This window comes from Schistocerca serialis, chromosome 1 (assembly GCF_023864345.2).
Source record: "Schistocerca serialis cubense isolate TAMUIC-IGC-003099 chromosome 1, iqSchSeri2.2, whole genome shotgun sequence".
Taxonomy (NCBI): domain Eukaryota; kingdom Metazoa; phylum Arthropoda; class Insecta; order Orthoptera; family Acrididae; genus Schistocerca; species Schistocerca serialis.
The window spans coordinates 425332765-425354464 of NC_064638.1; the positions used below are offsets into that span (position 1 = coordinate 425332765).

Consider the following 21700-nt stretch of genomic DNA (forward strand, 5'->3'; position numbering starts at 1 on the left):
TATGTGGATGAACTACATTTCCTTAAAACTCTTGCCATGAATCTTAGCCTAGCATCTCCTTTCTCTACAATTTTTATTAAATGCTCATTGCACTTTGTATTAATCAGTCAGAACACGACCACCTATCTAATAGCCGGTATGTCCACCTTGCACGGATAATAGCTGCGACGTGTCGTGGCATAGAAGCAGTGTGGCCTTGGTAGGTCGCTGTAGGAAGTTGGCACCCATCTGCACACAAGTCACCTAATTCCCGTAAATTCCGGGGAGGGGACGAGAAGCTCTGATGCCACGTTCACTCACATCCTAGACGTGTTGGATGGGGTTCAGATCTGGCGAGATGGTGGGCCAGCATATCAACTGGAACTCGCCGCTGTGTTCCTCGCACCACTCCATCATATTCCTGGTCTTGTGACATGGCACATTATCGTTTTGAAAAATGCAACTGCCGGCAGGGAACATGATCGTCATGAAGGGCCGCCGCCAGCTTGTCCCCGTTCCGCAGTACAGGTGTCAAGCAGCTGTTCCCCTGGAAGACAACAGATTCGCGTCCTCCTATCGGCATGATGAACGAGGTTATCTGGATTCATCAGACCATGCAACGGTCTGCCATTGCGCCAACGTCCAGTGTATATGGTTACGTGCCCATTTCAGTCTTCGTTGCCGACGTCGTGGTGTTTACATTGGCGCACGCATGGGTCGTCGGCTGCGGAGACCCATCGTTGGGAGCGTTCGGTGCACTGAGTGTTCAGGTGCCCTGTCCAGCACTGAAGTCTGATGGTACTTCCGCCACAGTTCGCCACCTGCCTTGTTGTACCCAGCCTATCACGTCCGACATTTGTAACGAGGGGGTGGCCGCCAAACTACACGACGTCTGGTCGTGGTTTCATCTTGGTTTCGTCACGTGTTGAAGACACTCGCCACAGCACTCGAAGAACACCCGACAAGTCGTGAAGTTTACAAAATGCCCGTGCCAAGCCTCTGGGCCATCATAATCTGCCACTGGTCAAACTGCCCCTTTCTAGACAAGGACAGCACGCTCACTGATACTACAGGCAATGTGCGTGTGTGTGACCAACAGTCATTCCTCTCCTGGTGATGCTACTATCTGATTTATATCGACCGGATTTATATCGACAACAGTTCGGTGGTTATAACGTTCTGGCTGATCAGTGTAGATCTCCCGGTAGAGTTACTCCTAGGTACTTCAAGGTTGTTACAGTTTCCAATAATTTCTCACCAATAACGCAATTCGAACATTGCAGATCTCTTCACCTGTTTACGTGCAGTATACTATATTTATTTAAATTCTGGGTCAACTGCTAATCCCTGCTCCAACCGTGGACCACCTGCAGGTGTTCCTACAATTCGCTGCGGTCTTCTGGCGTTACATCGTTCCATTGAAAAACAGCATCATCTGTAGAAGGCCTCATGGAACTTCCAACGTTATAACCGTATCAATTAATATACAGGGTGTCCAAAAAGACTTTCCCTGATTACATAAATTGATAACTCAGGTTAGAAGTAAGATACAAATATGAAACTTGTGTCGAATTGTTTACAACTATCAAAGTGCCTCACGTGAATTACAGATGCCAAAAAGCTCTCTCCATGACATTTTACACAAACGTTTATTGTTTCGTGTATACAAAGTGCAAATCGTTAAGGCCTTGTTGCCCAATGACAGTACACGTCGATATGACTTTGCGGTCGAAATGCTATCACGTATTGAGGACGATGATGGTTATCTCAGACGAATTGCCTTTTCCGATGTAGGGACCTTTTTTGTCAGTGGAGTAGTGAATCGCCATAATGTGCTCATTTGGCGTTCACAACCCCCTGGCGAAGTCATGGAGTGCACCAGAGGCAGTCCAAAGGTGAATGTTTGGTGCGCGCTATTGCACGATCGAATTATCGGGCCATTCTTCTTCGCTGAGGCCACCATCACATCTGCAGTGTATCTGGACATGTTGCAACTGTATGCTGTTCCTCAGCTGCTTCAGTATCACCCCGATGTCTTGTTTCAGCAAGACGGTGCACCGCCTCATTGGGGTTTGGACGTCCGTGCCTATCTCGATATGACCTTTCCTGGGCGATGGATTGGTCGTGATGGGCCAACGGTTTGGCCTCCATGCTCTCCTGACATTACCCCAGTAGACTTCTTTTTATGGGATATGTCAAGGACGAGGTCTACCGAACACGTGTACCAGATCTTGAAACCCTGCGGCAACGGATAACCACAGTCGTTGAATCGATCCCTCCAGTGATGTCGGCTAATGTGTGGACGGAAATTGAATATCGCCTAGATGTGCTACGAGCTACCAAGGATGCTCATGTGGAAGTTTACTGATGTGTGAAAAAAACTTTGACAGTTTGTAAACAATTAGACACCAGTTTCATATTTGTATCTTACGTCTAGCCTGAGTTATCAATTTATGTAATCAGGGAAAGACTTTTCGGACACCCTGTATATCGCATACAGTAGACCTCATAACGGGGTACTCAAGAAGCTTCACATCTGTTGATTTCATTTAGTTCAAATGGTTCAAATGGCTCTGAGCACTATGGGACTTAACATCTATGGTCACCAGTCCCCTAGAACTTAGAACTACTTAAACCTAACTAACCAAAGGACATCACACAACACCCAGCCATCACGAGGCAGAGAAAATCCCTGACCCCGCCGGAAATCGAACCCGGGAACCCGGGCGTGGGAAGCGAGAACGCTACCGCACGGCCACGAGATGCGGGCTTTCATTTAGCAAAATGTTCTTTAGATAGCAGGTTCATGACCCGCCAGACCTCCCCCCCTCCCCCTGGATCCACCACGCCTGTTGGTGAGGACACGTAATTGCGAGAACGAGTCTGAGCGAACGTTCTCGGCGGTTTCCATCTTGTTGCGAGTAGGACTGGAGGGGCGGTGCGTTGCGCCTTTCACCGCGGTGCAGCCCAAGGGGAGAGAGCCGCCGGGGCATTGAACAAGGTGCCCGCGCTCCGCCTGGACCCGCAGAGACGGCCAAGAGCAAAAAGCAGGGGCTACACGACCCAAGGTCGGCGCGCTCTGCAGCTGAGAGGGGCAGCCAGCCGCGCTCCCAGGTGGAAGGGCTCGGGTCGGGAACGCTACACTGCTCTCACACGAGGGCAACCGTCACCGGCTGCTTGTGACACTTCTATTAGTTGCCACACCAAAAAGGACTACGGCATCCACATCTATCCTGGTGGATGCCAAAATTGCAACATCACGAAGACAGTACGCAAAAACTTGCCGAAAAACATTCAAAAGCCAAGATCACATTAATAATTCTTTATTTAAAAACAATCGGTTCCCACGCCTTGAGGTCTTAAAAAATCTTTTTCTTATGAAACGTGTTCATTTTCAGTCGAATCAGACGCCCAGTTGTCATCTGGATAAAAACCAGCATATTATAAAATGTTTGTCATAAAAAACAGCACATATTTTAGTTAGGACAAACCTTTTATAATGTGCTTTATCATCCACATGACAATGTGGTGTGAGATCCAACTTAAAATGAACGCGTTTCACAACAAAGACTTTTTAAGGCCGTAAGATGACAGCAAAGTCTGTCAAAACCGACTGTTTTAAAATAAATATTTTTGCGGTCTTTCCTTTTTAATGTTTTTTGCAAGCAAAACTGATCGATCCTTGTATCTTCTCAAAATGAGATTCAGTGCAATAAACTCGTCACTCTATGAAGTGTACGTCATACTTGGATATGCCAATGATCAATGCACATAGTAGTTTGGTTTAACAACGTTTACATTCTCTCACTAAGATATCGAGCCTTTGACAGTTATGATGTCAATGTTACAACAAAGATCCTTGCGAACAATTCGGCTGTAGTTCCCATCCCACTTTATTTATCTCAATCGTGGGCATGTAACACACGGCATTTTTTTAATGAAACAATATCACCAGATATTTTGAGGAGGAATTTGCATGTAAAACGGCAAGTCAGATGCTCAAATGTCAGCATCCTTGAATATGCACATACAACCAGTATAGAAGCGGTGGTTTTAAGACACCAGTCACTACTATCTTATCTCCAAACAAGAGTTTTAGATTGAGTTAAGAAAGGGCAGACCCTGTGTGGGAGCTCCGAAGAAACGACTGAAGGATGCAATTAAGTCTAACATGACGCTGTGTCACATTAATGTTAAGTACGATTGCCAAGTTTTCAAACTAAAAAAATACAGGAAAGTTTGGAAATGTTGGCCATAATAGTTCCATCGTGGCATTATCGGCATGTTTTACTTTTAGGAGGCCGTTATATGCATTTGTACACAAAAGTGTACACAAATAATGAGCTTTTCCCGAAACGCATAACGCATTGAAGCTGATTTTACAAAACAGCTTGAAAATTAAAGAGAATTCGCCATTGTACGTGGTACTTACAAATACTTCATTACAGCAACTTTCGTACCATTATAGCACTATTCATATTTACCAAAATATTCAATTAGAACAATTATCACAAGAGCACAGCTCTATTCCTATTTACCACTTTCTTTGCTCTCACTAAAAAATGTGACGTTATCTTTTACCTGTCTGAAAAAACTGTCGACAAGAAAAGTTGAAATTTTTAATTCAACCTTCTTGAGTTCAACAGAACTTTTGTTTCTTACATCCGTCCATTTGTTAGTCATCATTGGGGCAGATACATGCACTTATAGTGCGCCCTTTTCGTTGGTGGTGTCTTAGTGATTTGGGAACGACGAACATGAATGATACAGAAACGTTAGGATAAATAAACAAATATATAAACCTTTATAAAAATGAGGGACAATGTCATCAAATACGTCATATTCGTGAAACTGGTAAACACAAGGTAGCAATGAAGTGGGGATTTTCCCGTACGACCATTTCACGAGTGTCCGTGAATATCAGGAATCCGGTGAAACATCAAATCTCCGTCATCGCTGCGGCTGACAAAAGATTCTGTAAGAACGGGATCCACGACGACTGAAGAAAATCGTTCAACGTGAGATAAGTGAAACCCTTCCCCTAACTGCTGCAGATTTCAGTGCTTGGCCATCAACAAGTCTGTGCGTGCGAACCATTCAACGAAACATCATCGATATGGGCTTTCGGAGCCGAAGACCCACTCGTGTACACTTGACTGCACGACACAGGGCTTTACTCCTCGCCTGGGCCCTGGAAATTGAAATAAGAACACCGTGAATTCATTGTCCCAGGAAGGGGAAACTTTATTGACACATTCCTGGGGTCAGATACATCACATGATCACACTGACAGAACCACAGGCACATAGACACAGGCAACAGAGCATGCACAATGTCGGCACTAGTACAGTGTATATCCACCTTTCGCAGCAATGCAGGCTGCTATTCTCCCATGGAGACGATCGTAGAGATGCTGGATGTAGTCCTGTGGAACGGCTTGCCATGCCATTTCCACCTGGCGCCTCAGTTGGACCAGCGTTCGTGCTGGACGTGCAGACCGCGTGAGACGACGCTTCATCCAGTCCCAAACATGCTCAATGGGGGACAGATCCGGAGATCTTGCTGGCCAGGGTAGTTGACTTACACCTTCTAGAGCACGTTGGGTGGCACGGGATACATGCGGACGTGCATTGTCCTGTTGGAACAGCAAGTTCCCTTGCCGATGTAGGAATGGTAAAACGATGGGTTCGATGACGGTTTGGATGTACCGTGCACTATTCAGTGTCCCCTCGACGATCACCAGTGGTGTACGGCCAGTGTAGGAGATCGCTCCCCTCACCATGATGCCGGGTGTTGGTCCTGTGTGCCTCGGTCGTATGCAGTCCTGATTGTGGCGCTCACCTGCACGGCGCCAAACACGCATACGACCATCATTGGCACCAAGGCAGAAGCGACTCTCATCGCTGAAGACGACACGTCTCCATTCGTCCCTCCATTCACGCCTGTCGCGACACCACTGGAGGCGGGCTGCACGATGTTGGGGCGTGAGCGGAAGACGGCCTAACGGTGTGCGGGACCGTAGCCCAGCTTCATGGAGACGGTTGCGAATGGTCCTCGCCGATACCCCAGGAGCAACAGTGTCCCTAATTTGCTGGGAAGTGGCGGTGCGGTCCCCTACGGCACTGCGTAGGATCCTACGGTCTTGGCGTGCATCCGTGCGTCGCTGCGGTCCGGTCCCAGGTCGACGGGCACGTGCACCTTCCGCCGACCACTGGCGACAACATCGATGTACTGTGGAGACCTCACGCCCCACGTGTTGAGCAATTCGGCGGTACGTCCACCCGGCCTCCCGCATGCCCACTATACGCCCTCGCTCAAAGTCCGTCAACTGCACATACGGTTCACGTCCACGCTGTCGCGGCATGCTACCAGTGTTAAAGACTGCGATGGAGCTCCGTATGCCACGGCAAACTGGCTGACACTGACGGCGGCGGTGCACAAATGCTGCGCAGCTAGCGCCATTCGACGGCCAACACCGCGGTTCCTGGTGTGTCCACTGTGCCGTGCGTGTGATCATTGCTTGTACAGCCCTCTCGCAGTGTCCGGAGCAAGTATGGTGGGTCTGACACACCGGTGTCAATGTGTTCTTTTTTCCATTTCCAGGAGTGTATATCGGCGTTGGGCTGCTGTCCACTAGAAACATGTTGCCTGCTTGGACGAGTCTCGTTTCAAATTGTGTGGAGTGGATGGACGTGTACGGGTATGAGAAGACAACCTCATGAATCCATGGACCCTGCATGTTAGCAGAAGCTGTTAAAGCTGGTGGAGGCTCTGTAATGGTATGGGGCACGTGCAGTTGGAGGGATATGGGGCCCCTGATACGTCTGGATACGGCTCTGACAGATGACAATTACGTAAGCAGCCTGTCTGATCATCTGCATTCAGTCATGTCCATTGTGAATTCCGACGGACTTGAGCAATTCCAGCAGACGTCCATAATTGCTACAGAGTGGTTCCAGGAACATTCCTCTAAGTTTCAACACTTCGCTGGTCACCAAACTCCCCAGACATGTCTTGGAACGTGCTGAACAGAAGAGATCGTCACCCTCTCGTACTCTTAGGGATTTGTGGACAGCTCTGCAGGATTCATGGTATCAATTGCCTCCATGCCACGTCGTGTTGCGGCACTTCTGCGTGCTCGCGCAGGCCCTACACGATATTAGGCAGTTGTACGAGTTTCTTTCGCTCTTCAGTGTAATACAGACAGGAGGAAATTTCGGCAAAATACTGGAGAGCCCGTAAAATACGGAAAATCTGATTAACCCAGTTTTAACCATTTGGAGGTTTCAGTTCTAGGCCGTTCATCCTCGAGACGATTTGTCTATCGCGGCGTTGTTTTTCAAAAAACAGTTAACGAAGAGCGAATTATTAAAGGAAGCGTACAAAAGAAAGGGTACTGGTGGAAGGATGGATTACCTGTTTGCGGTAATCTATGTATCTCTAACTTTGGACTGTACCGTCAAATCTGGACATACAGACGTAGAAGACAAACCTACTGGACGACGAATGTCTGATATGATGGGAGCAGAGAACGAAAGTTTACGCCGCGTGTTTCTCATTCAGAAATGGCATCTGAATGTTATTTATTTGTGAGAAGACTGTGTTATGGCTCGTGCAAGGAGCAGAAGTGTCTACCAGCACGTGGTCGAATCCGACATCGCAGGATCTTGGGCTGTCGAGATTCCAGTTCATTGTTACGTCACACTGCTGCTAGCGTTGGTCGACATCCCACGACTGTTATGCGAATACACGCGGCCCAGTCACCTTAATGTGACCACCGCCTACGTTTGACGTTAGCGTGCACTACTCACAGGCGGCATGTGGCAGCACTAGCAGGATGCTGTATGTGAAGCCCACGTGGGAGAGGAAGGGGATGAACAGTGCAGTCGTTTTAATGCGGAAACGTAGGCATGATCATTTTTTTCGGGACAACTGTGGATGCATTTCCGAAACTCTTAAGTTCGTAAAATGTTCGCGTGCCGCCTAGGTTAAATTATACAGTGGATGGCAAAATGGCGCTATCCAAACTGGCGCCGAGGCACTTGTAATGCAACACGGGCCATAAATGACAGTGATGAACGCCGACTGCCGAGATGTGTAAGGACGAATAGACGTGCAGCAGTTGAGCAGCTGACCGCCCAGATGAACCAAGGGGTTACCAATTACCTCTCCTCAACGACCGTTCAACAAACGTCAGTGAGTATGGGCCTCCACAAAAGGCGCCTGGTCCGTGCGACTTGTGTTTATCTGCGACGAAGGCTGGAATCTGCACGCCAATAGCGCAACTAGACAACCAATGAGTGGCGACAGGTAGACCTTTCAGATGAATGACATTTTATGCTCCATCGGACGGCGTGAAACATCTGCGAAGATCCTGCAACAATCATCGGGAAGATCCAGGCCGGAGGAGGGAGCGTTATGGTCTGCGGAATGTTGTTGTGGCATTCCCTGGGTGATCTCGCCATTCTGGAACCCATAATGGACCAACAAATATATGCATATTTGGGAACCATGTCCAACCCTAAATGTAGCTATTTTTTTCCTCGGCACGTTGGCATCTACCAGCAGGACAATGCAATGTGTTAGATAGCGAGCACTGCACGTGCGTGCTTAGAAGAGCACCAGGATGAGTTTACCGTACTCCCCTGGCCACTAAACTCCCCGGATTTAAACCCAATCGAGGATCTGTGAGATCGCCTCCATCGAACTGTTCGTGCCATGGATCCTCAAACGAGAAACCTGGAGTCGCAAGATTCCACGTCCACCACCTCACCGACACTTCCTGAACGTCTCGCAGCGATCCGCGGTGCGAAAGGTGGTTATCCAGGCTTTTGACAGGTGACCAAGTCAATGTGACTGGACAGTGCAGAACAGATATGCTCAACGCGTTGCACGATCTCTACGTTTCCACGTGACTAGCACCAGACCGAGCAGACATACTGCTCGGTCGGCCGTGCAGTATCGTACAGTCACGTCACGTACTTGGGACGACTAAATAGGCTCGTTCGCATCGAGACAAGTACCCAGACGGACAGCGTGTAGTAGTCTACGGCGACCATTACTGTGGTCTCCCTCGACGCGGCAGAGACGGGCGCGTTGTCAGCTGTGCACCCAGCGATGACTCTGGATACAGGAATGGCAGCATGTCGTCTTTTCAGACGAGTCGTGGTTCAGCATACCGCATCAGGATGGGTGTATCCGAAGAGAACTAGCTTTACCATATTGCGTTCGTAATAGTCATACATCTAGAGGGAGGGGTGGTACGGGATGCCACTGGCATACAACACCATCACCTCTGGTTCGCATAGCATTGGGCAGCGGCTTGTTACATTTCGGATGCGTGAAGGCCGTGACTATCTTTCAACAAGAAACCCAGGACCTATATTGCCACAGAGGGCGTTCGAGTGTCGCCCTAGCCACCATGTTCTACAAATCTCGCACCCGTAGAAAACATCTGGGCGTGAGCTGCAGAGACATTGGGACGCCACATTACGACTGAAACTCTGCCATAGAGAATTTGCATGGAGGTAATTTGACTTAACCCATTTCTGTTAACCTAGTTCGATTCGATGACCGGTCATTGTTGCTGCCAGAGCAGCGTGTTTCCTCAACTAAACTTCATATCCTGTATAGTCTCCTAATCACCCAATATTTTATCAAAGCTTGGCTACACCGAAACTCATTCTTCAAGGATGTTTTCACGCTTCTCCGATTGTACAAGATATGCACTTTCTCTTTCCCAGCAGTTACCCCATCATTCATTATCTGCTGATTTCATTATTTGTCAAAATTATTTTATTTCACCTCACTGGCCATATAACCTTCCTTTCGTCACAGTCGCCAGTTAACCAAATGAAGGAAAGTTGTATGTGCTGTCTGTGTAGGATTTACTAAGAGTTGCCATGTTCTCTCATTTCGCCGGCGACTTGCCAACACTAGAGTGATTGAACGGTTGTTGGAAGCCTTGGGTTTGAAGGGGGTACACCAGGACAAACCTTTTGCCTAATTTTTTATTTGCTTAAAATGTTATAGAGAGTATTTTTAAGATCATTTCATATGAAGGGTGTCATTATCGTCAAACCTGCAATTGACTGTAAGAGGGTCTGGCTTATTCTTGCGCTCGAATACAACCGATGTAACATATAGTTACAGATGAAACTGTCAGTTTCGAATAGTATCACAGAGGACATTAGTATCAACTAAAATATTATTCTCGACAAGGTTTATCTTCGTAGCATGTTTTGTTATGTTTTGCTTATGGTAAACAGGCTAAAAGCAAGTGCTTGTCTGGCGTTTGCTTAACGTGTCATTTAGCTCGTTTGTCATACGAAGTAACACGTGGATGCTTGAAAATGAGAAAGTCGTATTTATACGGATAGAAAAGGTTCGAAAAATAATCCCAGTCGCGTAAAAAATCCTTAGATTGAAAAACAAAAACCAGTTGATATATTTTTTTCAAAATTGAAGTGTTTCGACATCGGTGAAAAAAAGTCAGCTGTACGATGCGCACTGCCGATTAAAGATATGTTCAGTTTTAACAAACTTTAAATGTTTGTTTTTCCAAAACAATATTTTTCAATTTGGTAGAGCTGTAAGTCATGAAATACACATGCAATTAAATTATGTCTTTGACTAATGAGTCGGCGTTTTTTTCTACTGTGGTACGTAGGATTCTAGCGACATATTTTAATTTCGATTTTTGGTGAAAGTTTTTATAACGACTTTTTTGTCTAAAATACTGACTTTTTCGAAGTTCAGCCATTTTGTTAAAAACTGTTTTCAATATTTCTACGTACTACGTTAAACAATATCATTTCCAAATCAGTTTCTGCAATTTTGTTCTATGTTGAAAAGTGTGGCGTTCAGCGCTCCCACCAACCGCCCTCGCACTCTGCGAGGTCCTTTCGCCGATGTCCTGTAGTGGCCACTGGGTGTAAGATTTTTTACTTGAAAAGAAAGACGTAATACGTTCTTAAGGGTGGAAATACAGTTGTAAAGCCAGTTTTGTAATTTGTTATTTTATGGAAAAAGGTCATGAATATAGGCTCTAAAACTGAGCGTTACCCTGTCTGTCCCAGTTGGTTTTGTAATTTTACCTGCCTCTTAATGGGAGTCAAAGCCCTGTGCGCTAGCTTGCAGCTGTGTTCTCGTTCCATGTAACTAGTATCATGTACTGTACAATGATATGGCAAAATTGTCCGGTGTATAATGGTCAGCACACTGTTTCGCTAAAACAAGTGCGGCTTCCCTTTGAATGAAATGCAGCGCAAGTCACGGTTTCCGCGGTCGCAGTTCGCGAGAAGCACGTGGCAGACGACCCCCCCCCCCCCCCCCCCCTACACAATGCATGCCATTACGGCGCGCCTTACAGGCCGAAGACTGCCGGCGTGTTCACGCATACTGAACGTCCACTTCTGCCATTCCGCAAATGCTTGCCTCGCAGACAACACCCCTGGCAGGGTTTCAGGATTCCGCGAAACCTATTAACTTCTTGTTGCAACCGGTTAACGCTGGAGGGAATTTTATCATTGCGTTTTCCTTAAGCAGTTGAGCGTTGCTATCACCTTATCCATCTCTTTCGAACTTCGGTTTATTGTATAATGACCTACGGCGGTAAGGCTATAGCTGCGGGTTGCAGGAGACACGTTCCAGTCCAATTATTCGGGTTGTACATCCCTATCCCTTTATCTCACATCAGTAAATACGTACTAAAAAAAAAAGACCCATATCTTTATCACCAACGGCATTTCAAAACGAACTCAAAAAAATAGTGAATTCTTCGACTGTCACAGCTGCATGATTCAACCATTAGAACTAACGCACATATTGGCAACCCACCTCACACACTGATGCTGCTATCTCCGGCTTTCCTGGATGTTAATACCCTCTTCAAATGAGACTGAGGCCGGCCGGTGTGGCCGAGCGGTTTCAGGCGCTTCAGTCCAGAACGGCACGACTGCTAAGGTCGCAGGTTCGAATCCTGCCTCGGGCATGGATGAGTGTGATGTCCTTAGGTTGGTTAGGTGTAAGTAGTTCTAAGTTCTAGGGGACTGATGACCTCAGATGTTAAGTCCCATAGTGCGCAGAGTCATTTGAACCATTTTTGAAATGAGACTGACTCGTTCTATTTGGACTTTCACTTCTGTTCGCCGCCCTTTGCAAGAGTTCAGAGTTCGCTCACCACACTTCGCCTACACTTTACCACCACTGCTGTAAGGAAATATATATATATATATATATATATATATATATGTGTGTGTGTGTGTGTGTGTGTGTGTGTGTGTGTGTGTGTGTGTGTGTGTGTGTGCAAAGCGGAATCCGAAAGACAGTTCAACTATTTCTTCCTCACATTCACGGGGCATTAACAGGTGGAAATGCTACGTTTGCCTGACGGATGAAATTGTAAATGAGTTGAACCACCAACTTCGGATTTGTAGTTTCACATACACGTAGCTACTGTCTTTCGATATTTACGATAAATTCGTCGTTATTTACTTGTTAAAACATTTCACGGAAAATTCAGAATTGAGCCTCAAAACCTCAACGAACTACACATTAGTTAGAGTGGTCTAAGATTTTGCAAAATTCTCACAATTCACCATTCGTAACATCGTAGCACTAACCCCGATCGAAACATCTTCGAAACAGGCAAACACGCTGCGTAATTTAAAATATGATGATCATCATCATTTATTGCATTAATGGCCCTTTGGGGGCCTACAGAGAAGAACAATAAAAAATTACAAACACAAAAACCCCAATAAAAGGAATGTCTGTCACTCACAAGAGAGGAGGCATTTCCTGCAGATGGCACTTTTTTCCGGTCTCAAGAATCATACTCCACAGCTGCCGGTTCCACTTCTTGAAGGATCGTCGTTCTTCTTTAAAATATGATACAGCTAGAAATTTCACAGTCTACCATATTTACTGGCTTTTGCGATTTGTTTAAAAATAAAAGATTTGGATGAAAAATGAAAATTTAAACAGTAATGTTGAGTACTAGCTTTGCCTTTTTTGCAGGAACATATTTACATGTTTAGAGGGTCTTGACGTGAGAAAAATGTTCCCGGTACGTACAAGATCACGGTTACGAGATACAACTGGAGGTCACGATTGTCTACATACGAGAAACGCAGAACTGAACCAGAACGCACAACCATCCCAAATCATAGAATGGTTCCGGAGTACTAATTTCGTCAGTCCCTTTATTTCCTTCTGCTATCTGTTACGGGACTAGAATGGGTTTCATTTACTCTGCAGCCTTGTTTCTCCTTTCTAGGTTTCTATCCCAGCCAGCCAGCCAGACCATACAAGTCTATTCTACTTCTTCACATCGGCATTATTCAAAAACAGTTGTCGGCATTCTTCAAAAACAGTGTCTGAAAACGAAGTTTACTGCATAATCTAAATGACAAAATTGGATTTTGCGGAGGTGGAGACACGTGGGGGAATATGTTTACTTAATCGACGTTCTGCGCTACCAACAGAAACTGCGATGTTTAACTTCACCACGCAATTTTGACCTTACAACTGCTAGATCGCTGGCGTTTGCAGAAACGATAAAAACAGGGAAGTCGGCATGAAGTGTTCAAGACAAATCCGATATATGACGAAACGGAACGACGAACCATTGTGACACTTTTTATTGTGCCATTTATTTGCAGTTACCATTGTTAGCAAAGTGGTTATCGCCAATCGTGAACCTCATCGTTTTTCTTCCAATTCTTGCTCTAAGGGAGGTGGCAGGCTGCTAGCCTGCTGAAATGAAACCACTGGAACACTATGTAATTTTGATATACAGGGTGATTACAATAAAACTTTCAAAACGCCGCAGAAATAAAATCACTGGTCAGAATGACGTCAAATTGCAACGGAATGTTATCGGAGAAGGGGGAAAACTTAAGGCAGAAGAAAAAAATAGTGTGAAAATTGATCAACAGATGGCGCTGTGCGTGTCAGAATATGTAAATGAAAACACCTGTCATGCGCGCGACCCATTGAAGTTGGTATAAACACGTCGGGTACACGACTTTCCCTCATTTCGGGTCTGCGACGTTCGCCGTGGCTGTCTCCATGCAGGCCCGCGCTCTGCTTATAAAAAGCCGTATTACAAGAATGACGACTGTGCACACGTCGCTCTGCAGAAGTTCTGGACAATGAAGGAACACTGTGGGTCCATCGTCAGGTGTACTTTGTCTTAATATATGTTTTATTTCTTCTCCTGAATGGGGTGAAATATGCGTTTCACCTCATTCGGGAGAAGAAATAAAACTTGTATTAAGACAAAGTACACCTGACGATGGACCCACAGGGTCCGAAATGCATCGTGTAGTTAATAAAACACGAAAAAGTTGTGACTGAAGGCGTTGTTTAATTCATACCTCCAATGTGTGTTCAGTTTTAAGCAAACGCTAGTTTTTCAGACATCTCAATTTATATGACCGTGTCGTTCAATGACATAATTTTGCAGGTAAATTCAGTGATATACGTGGGTACTGTCTGCAAAATGTGTTGCGAACAGAGTTAGCAGTAAAGAATCAGTAAACTAAAACGTCATGCCCTGATGTTGAAGTTTACTGCATGAACAGCGAAAAAGTAGTAATATATAAACCTTTTTGTTTTATGTGTGCGTGGGCGCGCGCTACGTTATTGCAGAAGATCGTGACGTGTGTTTCGTTTATAGTTATCATACTGGGGAGATCATTGTTAGTGAAAGAAAGTAAATCTAAAGTTATTGTTACGTAAATTTTGTGTTTGTACTATGTGTGTGTGTGTGTGTGTGTGTGTGTGTGTGACACCGATGTAGAAGGCACATGAACCACATTTTAAAAGAAAATATATTGCTTACTTTTCTCGCACAGTACAGTCCAACAGAACGAAATTCTTGGGTAATAGAAGATATCGATCCATCACCCAGAATGCATCTTGGTAATCACGACATAGAACAGTTTTTAGTTACGTAGAAATAATGACAGAGCACAAATTGTTACGCAACAATTAGGGCTTGCGGTACAACTAAAACTCTTTAACATATAACTGGTACTCTTTCCTAAAGAATTTGTTACCTGTGAAATATCGGTAACTGCGACTGTTCTCTCAGGTATATCATGAAACATTTGCACAGCAGCTATACTTGAAATTGTGAACTGCTGTAAGAGCCTATATCAGTTCTCCTTAACCTACACAGAACCACGCACACACTTTTGCCATTCTCCACAGGAACGGCGGCATATGACAGAGAGGAAATTACGGTGGTGGTGATGGTGGTTAGTGTTTAACGTCCCGTCGACAACGAGGTCATTAGAGACGGAGCGCAAGCTCAGGTTAGGGAAGGATTGGGAAGGAAATCGGCCGTGCCCTTTCAAAGGAACCATCCCGGCATTTGCCTGAAACGATTTAGGGAAATCACGGAAAACCTAAATCAGGATGGCTGGAAATTACGGCTCGCCCGTAAATGGAGATGTAACCCAAAGAGCTCAGGAACTGATTCATTACGACAAGACGTGGATGACTGTCCATTAGAACAATAAAAACAGCAAATAATGCTGATATAGTATATCTGAATTCCGACTAAAAAAAATATCTGTATAATGCAAATTGCAGTACGGTTTATGGCGGGAGGTACATTATGTAGCAGAATTCCCTCAACCCCCCTTTTTCCCTGTTTCATTCGGGATGGTGCATGGGGAGAGATTACTGGTACCCCTTTGAAAATGAACAAATTTATCTAATTTCACACTTATGGCCAGAGTATTTTGCAGCATATAATTGCAGAAAGAGATACGTCTCTTGATCCACATTGGAACTTGGCCCCTTTGAATTTTGTAAGTAAAGCTTTTGGCGGTTAACAGCGCTTTCTTGTATTATCTACAATTGGAATTTGTTAAACACCTCTGTGATGCTCTCAATCACTAATCTCGTGACCAAGAGCGCAACTGTTCATTGAATCTTCTCAGTCTCTGACGTTAAAGTTAATTCAATTTCAATAATAGTCAAGGAAGGGTCACATGAGAGTTAAGTGGGCACTAGGAGAACAAGACTAGGATAAGTTACGCAAGCTTACAGAAACGTTTGCTCGTTATTCAGCAGCTTTGACAGTACTCACAGACATTGGTTTACACAATGAATCCATCTTAGTTATGGAGGTATCGAGGGTTTTAAAACTATTAAAGGCTTTTCTTCTATTCTTCGTAGTTGATTGCACGGACGTAAACTTAACAATAAAAATTAGACTTGAGTGTGACTGTCAAGATGCACTGATTTTACGCTTTCTTCTGCGGATACAGCTGTTGTGACAGAAGTTACGGCTTGCCCATAAATGGGAATGTATCGGGAAACCAAAGAGGGAGGAATTATTTTACGACAGACATCGGCAAAACTTGCCCTGTGGAATGTTTCGGTGGCTTTCCACATGGTCAGAACAGAGAAGAACTACGTATGGGAAAGTGAGATTTATATACAGTTGAATGTAAATGACTATCTTTGTGGAGGCAAATAAGTCACTGTACTACATTACGAAAAACAATTTCCACTTACCACTACGCCATTATCATTCAATTATATCCTTCCCTTTTCTAAAAACTACTCAGACGGTATCTATATACGAAAAAAAGGTTACAACCATTTGAGAGTGGAACTTATTTCCCCTATTCCATAAAGGATCAGGTAGCCCTAAATGTTGGCAAGTAGGTGAAAATGATAGCTTCACCACCTATTTAGTCAATTTCTGTTACTTTTCCCCCTTTGAGAGTCGACAATGCGACTATAGAAGGTAATGCAAGAATGTCTGCTAACGTAGATTTCAACGGCTTCCGGGGCTGACATTCGGCTGCCTCTGGCTACCACACTCGAATCGAAATCATATGAAGCAAGTAATGGAAAAGTAATTGTTATAACACATTTCAGACATGCGATCAATTTGCCGTCTCAGGAACAATCGTAGCTGTTTATTTCTGTATTGCGAATGGAGGACAACAAAATTCTACATCTCATACCCTAACTTTTAGATGAAAACGTGTTCTTTCTTGTATTAATATGATTTCCAGTTATGAGAATTAGCCCTGGATACGACATTAGAAACTAAAAATCTGTTATGATTATTGTTGCCAGCAAATACAATATATCCGTTAGTGTGAAGCCGAATTTACAGGTGTATTGATTGAGAATCTCATTTGTAGCTTAATAAGAGAGAGAGAGAGAGAGAGAGACCAGTTTCGAAGGATATCTCATCTGGCCTTCAAATTATATTTTCTTTAGGAAATGTGTTCATTGTTCTATGGATGACAGACATTTATATGAAGTAATATATTTTACCCACTATAATGACAACATGGCACGAGTCTCTAACTCACAATGAACAAGTTTGGTAACAAAAATTTTTTGAAGTGCACAAGACGGCATTATGTGTGTCGAAATCGGTTGTCAAAAATAAAGACGAATTTATGAGAATTCGGCTACTGAAAATTTTTTACCTGTATTTTACAAAGTGTTCTGTTTTACGGTACTGGAAATGCGATGTGGCTAGGGCCTCCCGTCGGGTAGACCGTTTGCCTGGTACAAGTCTTTCGAGTTGACGCCACTTCGGGGACTTGCGTGTCGATGGGGATGTTATGATAAGGACAACACAACACCCAGTCTCTGATCGGAGAAAATCTCCGACCCAGCCGGGAATCGAACCCGGGCCGATAGGTGTGACATTCCGTCGCGCTGACCATTCAGCTACCGGGGGCTGACTTTGCTGTAATGAAGTCTTAACATAATGTAGAACGCCACGCACTGACAACTAGAGGATGTCTGAACGTTATGCCACGAATCTGGCTTGACACAGTCTCCGGAAGCCTAATAAGAGGACGCAAACCCTTGCAAACTAAACCTGAAGTATAGACAGTATAATAGGAAGCGACATAAAAACAAAGAAGAAAAAAATTAACCCAGAGGAGAAATTAAGAGAACTAACCAACAAATCACGAAACAAGGAACTATGAAAGAAACAAACTGACGTTCGATTCATGACCACATCCCCAAAACGTTAGTAAAAAGTGTTCCAACGGAAAAATCAAACCAAACAAACCTAAACGACAAACCGCTAAGGCCACCAGCTCTATAACGAAAACACTGACCATCACAAAAAACAAAAATATATGTGTTAGTTTGGTCGGTCCGTAGAAAATACACATCGCACCCAATATCCTCAACTGGAAATTGCCAGTACTATTGTATGAATGTAATTTTTTCTTGTTGAAGACTGCAACGGTTCCAACCTATGCTATAATTCCATAAGTTTCCACCTTGCACTGTTGTAGCGTGGCCTGAACAGAGAGGCTGTATTTATTTCCAAATCTTACTACGATGGGTGGGTTCTAAAGCAACGGTTGAAGCGTTAGCTCAAACGAACATTTGCTGAGCATCGGCGGCCGCTGCTAGTGCATTGCCCTTCAGGAGAACAATGTGGGGTACAAACCTGTCGACGGCGCGCCGATGTAGAGGCCGGCGAGCGCGCGCCTTGGTCACGTGACGGTGCGGTGCGCGCACGTGGGTGCCGTCCCTTCTCGCCGCTCTGCCCCAACTCACAACATGCACACCGGCCGGCGGTCGCGGCCCAACTGACTCACGGAGCGGCAGCGGGAGCGCCATGCGGAGAAACCGGCCGCGCCGCGCCACGCCATGGCGCGGCGGGGCGGAGGGAAGCACCCCGCCGCCAGGCACCGAGACGCCCACGCTAAATATAGTGTCCGCCCTACCCTGCTCCTCGAGCACGGGATCTGCATCTTGTACGCGAAACACCGTACAAAAAACTGATTCCTATTTCAGTATTTTCGGGGTTGAACAATCAACCTTGGAGCACCAGATCAGCCGGAACGAGTTTTCGCGACGGGTCACAGAAAGAACACAGCATGTCATTCTTAACGGTTCAAAATCTGCAGATGTAGAGGTAATTTCGGGAGTACCGCAGGGAAGCGTGATAGGACCTTTATTGTTTACAATATACATAAATGACTTAGTTGACAACATCGGTAGCTCCGTGAGGCTATTTGCAGATGACACGGTTGTCTACAAGAAAGTAGCAACATCAGAAGACTCGTACGTACTCCAGGAGGACCTGCAGAGGATTAATGCATGGTGCGACAGCTGGCAGCTTTCCCTAAACGTAGATAAATGTAATATAATGCGCATACATAGGGGCAGAAATCCATTCCAGTACGATTATGCCATAGGTGGTAAATCATTGGAAGCGGTAACGACCGTAAAATACTTAGGAGTTACTATCTGGAGCGATCTGAAGTGGAATGATCACATAAAACAAATAGTGGGAAAAGCAGGCGCCAGGTTGAGATTCATAGGAAGAATTCTAAGAAAATGTGACTCATCGACGAAAGAAGTAGCTTACAAAACGCTTGTTCGTCCGATTCTTGAGTATTGCTCATCAGTATGGGACCCTTACCAGGTTGGATTAATAGAAGAGATAGACATGATCCAGCGAAAAGCAGCGCGATTCGTCATGGGGACATTTAGTCAGCGCGAGAGCGTTACGGAGATGCTGAACAAGCTCCAGTGGCGGACACTTCAAGAAAGGCGTTACGCAATACGGAGAGGTTTATTATCGAAATTACGAGAGAGCACATTCCGGGAAGAGATGGGCAACATATTACTACCGCCCACATATATCTCGCGTAATGATCACAACGAAAAGATCCGAGAAATTAGAGCAAATACGGAGACTTACAAGCAGTCGTTCTTCCCACGCACAATTCGTGAATGGAACAGGGAAGGGGGGATCAGATAGTGGTACAATAAGTACCCTCCGCCACACACCGTAAGGTGGCTCGCGGAGTATAGATGTAGATGTAGATGTACGCTGCTTCACAAAAAACCTGAAGTACCCGACACGTACACACCGTTGGCAGGTATGTAAATTACAGGAGAACCTTACTAATCTATCGGCTATTGGACAGGGAGCATGATTATAACGCAGAGAAAATCGTATTATCAGAGGAACACTTTTATTGATTCATAATATCACAGTACTTTAATGTTCAGCTGGAGACACTGTTTGAAATATGTAAAAACAGTAAGAAAGCATTCACACACTAAAACACCTTACACGAAGCCGCGCGATCTGAGGCGCCTTGTCACGGTCCGTGCGACTCCCCCCGTCGGAGGTTCGAGTCCTCCCTCGCGCTTGGGTGTATGTGTGTCGTGCATAGCGTAAGTTAATTTAGCCGGCCGGGGTGGCCGAGCGGTTCTAGGCGCTACAGTCTGGAACCGCGCGACCGCTACGGTCGCAGGTTCGAATCCTGCCTCGGGCATGGATGTGTGTGATGTTCTTACGTTAGTTAGGTTTAAGTAGTTCTAAGTTCTAGGGGACTGATGACCTCAGAAGTCCCATAGTGCTCAGAGCCATTTTTAAGTTAGATTAAGTACGATCTAGGCTGAGGGACTGATGACTTCAGCAGTTTGGTCCCATAAGACCTTACCACAAATTTACAAATTTCTTTACATGAAAGTGTAATGCACTGTAAAAAAGTCTATCATATGGTAATATATTGTTACTGCCAGTAAAAACACATGTAGTGCATTGAAATCCAACTGAATTACCCCTAACTATTTAAAACATGAGAAATTACAAGGTAAAAGAAAATATTCTGGTCGTAAGTAGGACGAAAAAAGTCTATTTTCCTTTGCTTAGCAGGCGACATCTTTGATCTATTGGGGTAGACCTAGCGCTTTGTTCAATTTATTGAAAGGCTATATCAAATGCATTTTTAGTATCTGCATGTGATACTCGATCCGCAGGTTCATTTTCTTCGCTGCAGTCGTCATCTTTCTCGTTCCCATCGGTTGTTCCAGTTACAGCGTTAGTGAGTTGACCGTCCGTTGATTCTGCGTCCCCTGTGTAGTCAACATTAGCTGTACTGATTCACTCACTAACGACATTTCGCTCAACTTCCGCTCGTAAAGACAGCATCACATGTTTACGTTTAGCTGGATCCATAATTTAGTTTTACACACTTAAGTAAGTATAAAGAACATTTTCACTAATTTATTGAAAATATGTATACAATAGCACCTACTGATTGAAACAGAAACTATCGAACTATCACACCTAGCTACGGCCAACTATCTGCTGATCCATATTGCACACAATGAGACACCTACAAATCCACGCCTGATTGTAGCAGCGGTCAGTGTACGTAAACAAACTCCAGAGCTGGGATGGTTGAACTAAGCGGGAAGTCGGACCATTGGAGTTCGTGTTAGCGATGTTCTGCCGTATCAGTGTTGCAGATCTCTTTCACAGATAAAATGGTCACCAGAGAAAATTGTTCGTGTTTAGGGTTGTTACCAGTCCTGGTAGAATATGTCAGGGGCGTGAACAGTGTTGAGTGATCATGTTGAAGGACACAAATGTGCCGCGTACTCGTGTATGAGTGCTGTAAGCATCTGACACTGAAGGGGCGGCATCGTGGATCACCATTTGGCCGGCTAGGCGAATCGTGCAGAAGCCTGTTATGTAGGGTGTTCGGAGGAGGCAGTGGTCCGATGTTGGATTGCATGGGCACGTGAGGGCAGGCGTACTTTTCGTCAAGAATCTTGTCGAACACATCTGACTACCACAAGGAGACGTCGCTCATTGTGCACCAAGCTCTTCGTAACCCCTTCATGCCTGCGCTGCCATCCGAAAACAAGTAATCGGCTCTCTGCATCATTCTGTGTCATTCCG

At 45.1% G+C, this 21700-nt stretch overlaps 1 protein-coding gene across 1 annotated transcript in view; it reads right to left on the reverse strand.

Annotated features, from left to right (window-relative positions):
* The window catches only part of LOC126472242 (unconventional myosin IC), a 418925-nt gene extending 400349 nt beyond the window's left edge, over nucleotides 1-18576 (reverse strand). The window contains exon 1 of the mRNA XM_050099923.1: nucleotides 18440-18576. The gene's annotated coding sequence lies outside the window, so the exon portion shown is untranslated. The remainder of the gene's footprint in view (nucleotides 1-18439) is intronic.
* Nucleotides 18577-21700: the final 3124 nt, after the last annotated feature.